This window comes from Bos mutus, chromosome 18, assembly GCF_027580195.1.
Source record: "Bos mutus isolate GX-2022 chromosome 18, NWIPB_WYAK_1.1, whole genome shotgun sequence".
In the NCBI taxonomy this organism is placed as follows: Eukaryota; Metazoa; Chordata; class Mammalia; order Artiodactyla; family Bovidae; genus Bos; species Bos mutus.
The window spans coordinates 29,828,980-29,841,123 of record NC_091634.1 but is presented as its reverse complement, the minus strand read 5'-3'; the positions used below and the strand labels follow the sequence as shown (position 1 = coordinate 29,841,123).

Genomic DNA, 12,144 nt, shown 5'->3' with positions numbered 1-12,144 from the left:
GAGTGAATGACTCAACTCTGTAACTCTGTCAGTTCCCTGATGTGAAAAGTGGTGTGTCTAATGCCTACCTCACTGGACTGCTCTGAGCAGGAAACGGGGTGGTATACTCAAGGAAACTGGTGCCACTCTGGACACACAGAGGGAGCTCAATCAACTCTACCCCAAGTTAAAACGATGAGTTAACAAGAACAGAATATACTGGAAACTCCCACTAAGACTGATTCGTGTTCCCTTTTCTATTCCCAGCACCTGGCATAGGTCAGCCACAGAGAAGGTGCTGGGTGAATAAATAAATGTTAAGGCTGATTAACTCATACTGATTGGAAACTCTGATTGGCAATTATGTATATACGATTAATTAAAAATGAGAACACAGATCGGTTATTACTTTATAACTGCAGTTTGTTGGAGGAGGGGGGAAGTATCTTTCAAAATGTGAAATAAAACGGTGCTGAAAAGGTCACAGACCCCGGGATGCACCAACAAAACCAACCTCCCACATGGCTTCTGAGATCAGCAGAGGCAGATGCCAAAGGCATGAGTCACGGCCCAGCAATGAGGCAACCGGGACCCGCTGGAAGCGTGTGCTGTCCCAGTAACCGTCCCAAATGAGCTCTTCACTCATTGAACACACAGTTCAAAAGGTCCTTTGAGTAACGCCATGGTGCCCTTTGGCAGAAGAGAGGCAAACAGAGCTGACACCAAGAGCAGAAAATGTGAGCACCCTTGCTCACGAGAAAGTGCTCCAAGTAGAAAATGAAAGGAGATGGATGCAGGGAAAACAGCAAGCCTGTTAACAATACCCTGATACACAGCACAGGACTGCTCCCATTAGCAAAGCACCAGCATAGCAACGAGGAACATGCCAGCCTGCATTCAGGTAGCTGCACAACACACACACACACACACACACACAGGCGTACATGAATCCACACACATGCATCACACATGTATCCACATGCACAAATACACACCTCAGGAAGTAGAAAGGATTCTAAAATGAGTCCACTTTGAATCACAGTGAACCAGCCTTTATGATCCATTTATTATGATGAGCGAGGGTGAATGTAGTGGCTCCCTGTAAGTAGGTCAGGCACCAATTGGTAGTCAACTCCACAGGCCCAGGAAGGTTTAATGAGCAGGAGACCAGACAAAGACAAAGATGGAAGGAGTGCCCCAAGTGCATGTCCCCAGGCACCACAATCTGGCAACAGGTCCCAGCTCACACCAGCTCTCTCACCGATGGGCCAGAACAAACTTCCCTAAACTCCTAAAATAGGATCAACAGTTCAGGCTGAGCCTCGGGCCCTGGCTCTGACAGCAGGAGCGCCCAAACCGGAATTAAAAACCAACCTCAAATCAGCTGGAGGTCGGGAGTAGCAGGTACAGAAAAAGCGCACATCGTACAGAGCGGTCCGGAGGGGACAGCTGCGATAGCCCGGGCGGGGCGTAAATAAAACCCGCACTAAGCTTGTGTCCGCCAGAGCCTGTTCCCTTTGCCGGGATCCCTGTGCCATCATTCCCGTCCCACGTCCGGGCCAGCCACTGCGGCCGGCACCTGCACGCGAGCTGGCTGATGGAGAGGCCAGGCGCGTTAAATTCAGTGCCTACTCACTGCACCATCGCAGAGGTCACCGCGCAGGCGCTGGCCGCCTAGAGTCTTCCTTGAGAGGCAGGAGCCGGCCGCGACAGTCCATCTCCAAGGTACCTTCCCTCCTCGATCCCAGGGCACCTCCCACGGGGACTCCAGAGGCTGAAGGGCCGTGAGAGGGTGCGGCCCAGCTCTGTACTGGACAGTGGGGAGCGGCGGCTGGCCCGGGCAGCCAGAGAGGCGGCCACTATCCCTGGCACCGCCGGCAGCCTTGTGAATAAACCACTGTGGCGAGACACACACCCACTGCTAATGAGTCCCACACAGACACCAGCCAGGGAGGCCGGAGCAAGCAAAGACAGGGGCGGGGCAGGGCCACCGGGGGGCCCACCTGGGCTCACAGGTGCGGCCAGCATGGCAGGGGAGACTGAAACATGTGTCCTCCCCTCCAAGGAAAAGCATCTTTGCCCCGCCCCACTCCTGGCCTAATTAAAAAGAAAATGGCAGCCAAAATTTTAGGCACATTTTTGAAAGGCAACTACTATCGTCTATTGCTCTTGTTTCATTGTTTTAAAGAGAGTTTTAACATAAAAAATGTAAAAAGGGACAGATTTTCCAGGCTAAAAAGACACTTGGCAATCTAATAGTTGAACACTGAAGGAAAAGAAACCTGCATAAATTTGCTTTAGAACTTTGAATACCATGTAAATTCATCTCCCTCCCCCCCCCCACCCTGCCACTATTTTCTTTGTAGATTTGTTAAGTAGTAAGGAGAGCAAGGAGAAGGCAATGGCACCCCACTCCAGTACTCTTGCCTGGAAAATCCCATGGACTGAGGAGCCTGGTGGGCTGCAGTCCATGGGGTCACTAAGAGTCAGACACGACTGAGCGACTTCACTTTCACTTTTCACTTTCATGCATTGGAGAAGGAAATGGCAACCCACACTAGTGTTCTTGCCTGGAGAATCCCAGGGACGGGGGAGCCAGGGGGCTGCCGTCTATGGGGTTGAAGAGTCGGACACAACTGAAGCGACTTAGCAGCAGCAGCAGCAGGAGAGCAAGCTCTGGAGCAAGTTGTCTGGATCTGAATTCAACCCCTGCTAGTTACTACTAACTGGACAACCTCAGACAAGCTGCCTTATCCTCTGTACCCCTCCATCTCTTCATCTCTAAAGTGGAAATAAAAATGGAACCTCTCTCATAGGGTTCCTGTATAGATGAAATAAGTTCATTCATGTAAAGCATTTAGCATACTGCAAGCCCTAGATGAACCTTACCTACTACTTTGATCGTTATCAGCATCATTAGTATGATCCATGTTCAGGAGTCAAACTGAACTCGGAGTTTAAATGTTTGGGTTATAATAGTCCATTCTTTGTGTATAATCACAGTTATGGAAAATCCAATAATATAGAGGTATGCAGACCAAAACAGAAACAACTCAATGCAATTTCACAAGAAATCAAAGCTCCCAGAACTTCTCTAGCCTTTTCTCCCACCCTCTCTCCCAAGGATCTAGAAGGGAGAAGACTGAGGATGTCCAGGTACCTTTAATTTAAATATGTATATATATTTAAAATATTGTATTAAATATTGCTCACATTGATCAATGCATTTGGAGCAAACTTTAGACCCTGCTGAGTGACTCATTCACTTCATCCTGGCCCTGGTCTTGGCTGGGAGGTACTGGGCAAGTCACATTAATTATAGGAACAAAGGATATTATTAAAATGCAGATTCTCCTCCAGTAAGTGTGGGGAGAGGACTGAGACCTCCTGAGGCTGCTGAGCTTGGGACATGGGGAAGAGAAAGTAAACACCTGAGCTTCATTTCCGTGTGTCTCTTCGATGCCATGGTTATTTTCAGACAACTTGGAAATTCTTGCATTATTCATAGGAACCACTGTTGTAAAATCTGAAGCTAAGTCCTTGGACCCAGAGGCAGGGAACACTCATTGTTTTGTTCTAAATCAAACAAACAGAATAAAGCAAATACACACTGACTCCCAGTGACTGCCCTTTGGGGCGTTCATTTAAGTTTCTCTTCCCCTGGTTCCTCTGCCTGGATGTGGAAGCAGGGACAGGAATGTCACTGAGGACAGGACAGGGCTGTGCATCAGTTAGCACTGCAAAAACACCACGGCTCCAAAGGGATTAAGCTGTGATAAGCATAATAAAACAGCGCTTGTTCAACATACCCACATTAACTGTCTTTCAATGCCCTGCAGTAAAACTCCAGGGAGGGACAGGAATACAGCTGGTTTGGACTTAGTAACCTGGGGTTCAGGAAAGCCTGGCATGCTGCAGTCCCTGGGGTCGCAGAGTCGGACATGACTGAGTGCTGAATGAACAACAACCTGGGTTCAGAGGACCGTCCCCTCACATGTTAGCCCTGTGACCTCGGGCATGTGACTTAACCTCTCTGAACCTTCTTTTTTATTTGGAAAGTGATCCTAACAGTGTCTACCTTACAGGATTGTTGCAGTGAGATAATTCATATAGATTTATGCATGATACATGAAGAATAACATTACCTTTCCTTAAGTCCAAAAAAAGCACCCAAGCACATAAACATTAGTAAGACGCTCCCATGGACATACCCTTGTAATTTTCACCTCTGTTTCCAAGCCCAAGCCTTCCTCAGAGTGTGTGTGTTCCAAATAATATTCTTCCTAACTGTTATACAAAATAATGCAGAACTTATTGTGGTGATATTAAAGTGTCTTCCATCCTGGGGTGGAAGAAACGGTTAATATTCTTTATTAAAATGCTGATGCCTGGGAATATCCTTTCAAAAGGAAGAAAGCACCCCTAACCACACACACACACACTTACCATTCTCCTCCCTCACATCTCACACCCTCGAACACAGAGCACTGTGTCCTACACATGGTGGATCCTGGCAAACATGAGCAGACTGACTCGACAGAAGGATAAGCTTGCCTGCCTGGTGATCTGCTCCTCTCTCCACCATTTGGGGGTGTGTACTGCCAGACTGGTCTGCCAGCCTGACTTGACTAAAGGGATGGAGGGAGAGAAGACTGGAAGAAATGGCTGTCAGCCATGCCTTCAGTTTTCACCGAGGTCTGGAACAGAATATCAGACAAGCTTGCTTGTCTCTGAATGAGACGTAACAACTCAGGATGGGGATTATAAGAATCCACATGTGACAGTGGCCACTCAGACAACACTGTCCAAAAGCCCTCACCCGCTCTCCATGTCGGGGGAGGGGGACTCTTCATCAAATCCTACTTATGGGACCATCTGTGTCCCTGCCCATGTAAACAAGCCCCTCAGCTCTCATTCAAGCGTGGCTGCAAATTTCCCTCTTCTGGACACTTGCTCCAGGCTGTGGGCCACTGCAAAGAACCTTTCTTCCTTCAGGGATTTCTGTGTCTAAACAGGATTTATGGTGATCCTTTGGCAAGGATCTTTGAATCACTGGCTTTCACAGTATAGCCAAAAGGGTATTTCAGGAGAATCTACCTCTAACAAGAAATATAGCCCTACAGATTTATCTCTTTTGATGGAACGGGCACAGCCATATCCTCCCATGATACTGTCCCTGGACAAGGTGCTACTGAAAAGCCAGTGAAACCACATGGCATCGAATGGAACAGCTCTGTCCCAAATAGCTGTGTGACCCCGAGGCAGCCACTGAACTTCTCTGAACAAGCAGTCTTGTCTATAAAATGGAAATGGTTAGGTCTTCTTTACAGAGCTGTCACCAAGGTTAAATTGTGGCAGTGAGATCATTCATAAACACATACTTTAATATGACACATGAACAATAACATTATCTTTCCCAAAGTCCAAAAAAAAAGCACCCAAGAAGTTGAACATGAATAAGAAACTCGCTGGATATACACATATTTGTCATTTTCTCCTGGTGTAATTGAGCACTTGGTTTACCCCACACCTAGTTCATGGTGGGGGCGGGGAGGGAGCTTTGAATATGTGTATGTGTGTGTGCTCAGTTCTGACCCTATGAGACCCTACGGACTGTAGCCCACAAGGCACTTCTGTCCATGGGATTTTCCAGGCAAGAATATTGGAGTGGGTTGCTATTTCCTCCTTTCCAGGATCTTCCTGACCCAGGGATTGAACCCTGCATCTCCTGCATTGGCAGGTGGATTCTTTACCACTGAGTCACCAGGGCAGCAGTACCTAATATTTTCAGTAAAGGAGGTATGCCAAGAAAGAATGGGCATTGACTGACTGCCTAGAGCTCTGCTGTGAGTCTCAGGTCCTCAGCAGGATGAGATTAGTGCTCCTGTGCCTCCGAGCATTTGCCAACAAGATGCCTTCCCCTGGAGGTGCGGTAAATTGTCTTTCAGATAGAGGAGCACAAATCCTGCCTCACCACTCCAGCACTTATTAAGCTCAAATTTCGTTTGTACCAATTCTAGACAATTTTCTTTGATTTATCTCCTACAAACCCCTCTTCCAACTCCTGCATCCCAGCTTGAAAGGCATGGCTGTCTTCACTTGTTCTTTTCTCTTTTTACAGGGTGATGCAAACAGACCAAAAAAGAGAACTGTCCTTCTCTGGGGCTCACTGAGCTGTTTTTCCACCTGCAGAAGCCATCAATAACCTCCGTCAGTGGCTCATAGCCTGGGAAAATGAAGGATGGGTGGAGAAATAAGAAAGGCAGACGACTAGCTCCCTGTGATCCAGCTCATTCTGGGAGAGCGTGGTATTTCTAATCCTGCAGACACTTAGGAAGAGAAGTCTGGTCAACCCTATTTCTTAAGGGGCAACTAAGCCTCAAGAGAGTCTAATCAATCTCCAACAGGCATCTAAGGGGTATCAGGAGCATAAATGTGACGCAGACCTGCCTGACTGCACATTCCATGCACTTTCCATAATTCCAGGTTATTTCTAAGTGGAAAAAATATCCCCAAGGTTCTTATTCCTCAGCAAACACCCTATGCAAAGGTCATGATGAAGCCAAGACACCAGCAGGTGTAACTTCTGACTCTACCATCCCAATATATGAAAACCTGAAAATCACTTAATCTCTTTAAATGTTAGTTTAAGAAAAAATGTGTATAAGCACTTTTGTTGATGGTTACACAGGGGTAAAATGAGGTGATGGGGCAAAGAGCCTGGCATGATATAGAAGCTCATTACATGTGTGTACTTTCTTCCTTGGCTCCAGAAGAAAATATTTGTTACCATAAGGTGCCTGTGGCAGAAACGTGAAAATTTAATGTAAAAAGGATAATTAATAACAATGAAACTGAAGCTATCGCATAGGCTAATTATACACATGGTACTCGAATGCAGAAACACAATGCCAACAGAGAAAAGAAAGGAAAAATAAAATTAGCAAATGCTCCATCTCACGCCCAACATATCCTAACACGTTCCTCACAGTCAAGACAATGAAAAAGTGAATTATGAGGTACCATAAAAGGAACTGTACAGGTTTTTGCAATCAACACAGTATGCTTAAAGGGGGAAATCCTTTTAAATATTAAGTCATTGCACAGCTATAAAACTCAGCAATATCAAGTTTCCCAAGCATTTGATGGGATCGATTGATAAAACGGCTTTAACATTATATCATTCACTATTCTGTTCATCTTCAAGACTTTGCAGCATCTTACCTCTTCGTATCAAGGATAAAGCCGACTCTTTCCAAATATTTTCGCTTCAATTCATGTTAGCCAGAAATGCATCTGTACGTTCTCTGTGTGCTTAACACCCACATTCACACCATTCACAGACATGGAAACACAGAGACATTTAGTTCAAGTGCTTCTGAAGCAGAAGGTGGCAATTATGTTGATCCTCTGATTCTCGGACTATGATCACTGGCTTGAGAAAACCCCACCCCTCCCCCAGGAGATACATCATCACTGAAGGCAAAATCATGGCATCGTCTGTTCATTCTTCTGGAAATCTCGTCCATATCTATATCTAGATATAAATACAGATATATATTCTGACAAAATATAAAAGTCAAAGAAACGTCCCCAACACTGAGAGTGAAATCAAGAGAGCTAAATTGTGTGATGGTGTTTGTCTACAAGACTTTGCAGTTTCTTGCCCTCACTCTGCTGTTTCCATGTGTAGAAAAACAATTCACAGATCCCTACTAGGGAGTAAATACACATGTATTTATTGAGCTCAAAACCTTCTGCTTGAGACATGTGATACATTAGCATTCCTGATGGGAACAGGAGCATTTACGATAGCAGTGGGACAGAATGTGAAAGAAAGTGAAAGTGAAGTCACTCAGTTGTGTCCAACTCTTTGTGACTCCATGGACTGTAGCCTACCAGGCTCCTCTGTCCATGGAATTTTCCAGGCAAGACTACTGGAGTGGGTTGCCATTTCCTTCTCCAGGGGATCATCCCAACCCAGGGATCGAACCTGGGTCTCCCACACTGCAGGCAGACACTTAACCATCTGAGCCACCAGGGACAGAATATCTTTAGTATTAGCATCAGCAACAACACTGTCCCTTAGTATCCAAGGGGGATTGATTCTCCTGGCCTGCTGCTGCTGCTGCTAAGTCACTTCAGTCATGTCGAACTCTGCGACCCCATAGACGGCAGCCCACCAGGCTCCCCCGTCCTTGGGATTCTCCAGGCAAGAACACTGGAGTGGGTTGCCATTTCCTTCTCCAGCGCATGAAAGTGAAAAGTGAAAGTGAAGTCGCTCAGTCGTGTCCTACTCTTAGCGACCCCATGGACTGCAACCTACCAGGCTCCTCCGTCCATGGGATTTTCCAGGCAAGAGTACTGGAGTGGGGTGCCATCGCCTTCTCCGTCCCCTGGACTACAGATACCAAAATCCATGGATACTCCAGTTCCTTACATAAAATGGTGCAATCTTGACATATAATCTACATACATCCTTCTATATACTTCAAATCATCTCTAGATTATTTATAATAATATAATGTAAATGCTATGTAAATAGTGGCTGGCATGCAGCAAATTCAAGTTTTGCTTTTTGGAAGTTTCTGGAATTTTCCTCCAAGTATTTTTGATCTGCAGTTGTTTGAATCCATGGATGCAGAACCTGTGGATACAGAGGGCTAACTGTATTTCATATTATACTATGACTGTAATAAAGGCATTGAGAGTCCCCAAAGGAAACCATGGACTCTCCGATTAAAATACAGTTTAAAAAATGCCCTGTCACACTGTAAGAAACAGATATTTTCTTCCAGAACTTCCCAGAAACTTTATAGGATGGTGTTATCAGTCTGAAAACGTACAGAATTCTAGTCTAATAATCATTTTGATGAACAGCCCATCAGGCATTTATCAGGTGCTGCTTCCTCTAGGACTTTGCACTGGTGATCATGAGGCAGGTAACAGCAGATGCTTCCATGATGGGATCCAGAAATCAGTCACTCAGAAGAGTTCAGAGCCTCTTAGCACAGGGCAGAAACTGAAGGAATAAAGCCAAACTAACATTTGGGAAATCTGTGGCAGCTGACTGCCTGACCTCAAACAATGTGTTATTCAGCCATTTTTTGTCTCCAAGCTGAACAACAGTTTCAAAACGAACACCCACATGTGTGTTAAAAGTGACATTACTCCAGCCCAATATGCCTACATTATTCCTAAACTAGGCGTGGTCTGAGTCATGCAAAGTTACAAAAGTAGGCCACTGCATGAATTCTGACAGAGCCTTTCACTTGCAGAGGGATGGTAACGTCATTCAGGTAGACACTCCAACTGAGCATGATTTATTTACTAGTTGCTGGGGGTACCGAGGCGTATACAATAGGTCTCTTCACTGTCTGCACAAAGTCTACAGTCTATTAATAATTAGTGATCATTAATAGATAACCAGGAGGAAAGAACTGCTGCTGTAGGAACAGTTGGTCAGGAATAGCCTCCCCAACATATTTATTAAAGACGAGGAAGACTTGAAGGACGAGAAGAGTTAACCGTGGTAGTGGTGGGGAGAAGAGTATTTTTAAGTATGGTAATTTTTTGAACTACCATTTTTTTTTTGAATTTTATCATAGAGAAAACACTGATTTTTTTTTTTAGTCCTCCCCAAGATGTTTTCTGAAAAGTAATTGTACATGCTTTTACTTTGTGTTATGAAATGTATCTTACTCTGTGTATGCATGCGTGTCTTCCCCAATCAGCATTCAGCTCCAAGTCTTCCAGACTCGGCGATTACATTCTGACGCTTAAACTCCTTTGCATGGTCTGAAAGTGGAAAGCCTTTCACAGCCTGGCATCTCTCACCTTTCTTGATTCAGCTGAGTCCTGTGCCCTGCAGAGTGCGTGGTCCCGGCACACCAGATCTCCTCCATCCCTTCAGCCTGCCAGGTGTGTTTATGCTTCTGTCATCTGCACAACACGCACTCCTGAAGGGCCTGAAACGACCTTTCCCTTTTCCGAAGGGCAAATTATTTCTCAGTCTTTAAAATCCACCTCTTTTCTCCAGCTTTCTCTGCCTGACTCATCAAGTGGAATTAATTTATCAATCTCCTGTAAACCTCTCTTTCCTTTGTGTAATTCTCGACTCACATTGCATTATGATTATCAATTCATTTCTTAGGTTTTATTTATTGATATTTTTGTAATTACCAAATAATGCATGCCTGTGAAGTCACTTTAGTCATGTCCAACTCTTGGCAACACTCTGGACTGTAGCCCACCAGGCTCCTCTGTCCATGGAATTCTCCAGGCAAGAATACTGGAGTGGGTCGCCATTGCCTTCTCCAGGGGATCAACCCACGGGTTCGATCCCTGGGGATCAACCCGGGGATCGAACCCGAGTTTCTTATGTCTCCTGCATTGGCAAGGTTCATTACCACTAGCACCACCTGGGAAACCCACCAGAGAATGCATATTTAGTGTCAAAATTTTGAGAAATAAAATGTATAAATGAGAAAATAAATATTTCCTTCCACTATCCCCTCCTTATTAAACACAAGTGAAAGCTTTCTTCTACTGCGCCTGACCTCAGCACTTCTGAAGATTCTTCAGGAACTCTGCTATTAAAGGTAACTGCTATTGCCAGTTAGGATGTTCAACAAACTATGTAACCATTCAACATCCTACTCGTGGACTATTTGGTAGTTTTAATTTTTTCTTATTATAAATAACAAGGCAGCAAACAATTGTGCATTAATCTCTGTCTATATACCTGTGTATTCTATTAGAAGAAATGCTTACAAGTAACATTACTGGTACAAAAGAGGTTCTATTTTAAAGCTCTATGTACACACTGTGGATTATTCTCCAGAAAAGATGTTTCAATTAACACACCACAAGTAGGGTGGAAATGCCCATTACACTCCCCTGTCCCTTCTTGGTAGCAACTGCTCCACCCATATATATTTTTTAAAAGGTGCAAATGCAATGTTGCTTGAGTTTCTCTTTCTTTAAATAGCAAACACAGTTGAATTTTTCATGTGAGAGTTTGTGTGTATGTGTGTGTACCATCACACGTACAATTCTGGGAGTTGTATGATTAGGGGTGATGGTATTTTTTTCTTATCCCTTTGCAAGAGTTCTTCATTCAAATATTAAAATACTTCTTTAGATCATATCAATTTTGAGTATTTCCCGGATTTGCTCTTGGGTCAAAATTTTGCTTGTGATATCTTTGATGTACAAAAGTTGGCAGTTTAACCTGTCCATTCTTTACCCTGTGATTTTTTCTTTTACGACTGTTTCTTCACATGCCTTGCTCCCTGATGTACCATGACCTCCATTAGGACAAGTGTCCTACTTTATGCATCTTTTTGTCTCCAGCATTTTATGGAATGACAGAGTCCAGGACATAATCAACCCATAAATCATTGCCAGATAGAATTGTATTTTCTTAGTAAAACTCGTCCCTCAAATGATTTGCTATTATATAGGAAAGTGCACATGTTTACAATTTATATATACTATTTCATATTGAATATACATTTATAATTTATACTGAATATATATCATATTGGATAATACTGCACATATATGCACCTCTCTATATTCACTTTTCTATTATTTCTCTTAAATACTTAAAATTGGTATGAAAATTTAATGGCATTGCAAGGATGAGCACTCAGTGTAACGGTAGTGCTAGGATGGGTCACACAAGATAGGGAGGGTGAGTGTCCGCTATCGACTGCAATATAATAGAGCCGATCTAAATTGTGGATGACTTTGTCTATCGGAGTAGACTGGTGTTTGCCAGATAAAACCCCAGAACGTCCCCAAAGGGAGCCTGGGCATGTATTTTGGATTCTCTAAATCACACAATCTTATCACTCAAATATCTTCACCCTGAATATATTCATAAATAAAACCTAAAATCAATTTGTGTTGAAAACGTAGATGTGACTTGAAGTGTGAATACAAAATAAGTTCAAATAAATGTCACAGAAAGCCTACATAGCATTCCCGAGAGTGAGGGGAGCAAAGGAGATGGTGGTGCTGGTGACCCACTCTGGTCCACGCACCACACCCAGGGCTTCCTCAGTGCTGCTGCTCATTTCAGTCTGAGTTCAGCTCCCAGACTCTCCCCTTCCCTTCCCACCTGGGCAGCATTCCACTCAGAGGCTGTGGACAGGAGGT

The 12,144-nt window shown here is 44.3% G+C and overlaps 1 protein-coding gene across 1 annotated transcript in view; it reads right to left on the bottom strand.

Moving 5' to 3' along the window:
* CDH11 (cadherin 11) overlaps nt 1–12,144 on the bottom strand; it is a 158,663-nt gene that overhangs the window by 109,056 nt on the left and 37,463 nt on the right. The window lies entirely within an intron of this gene.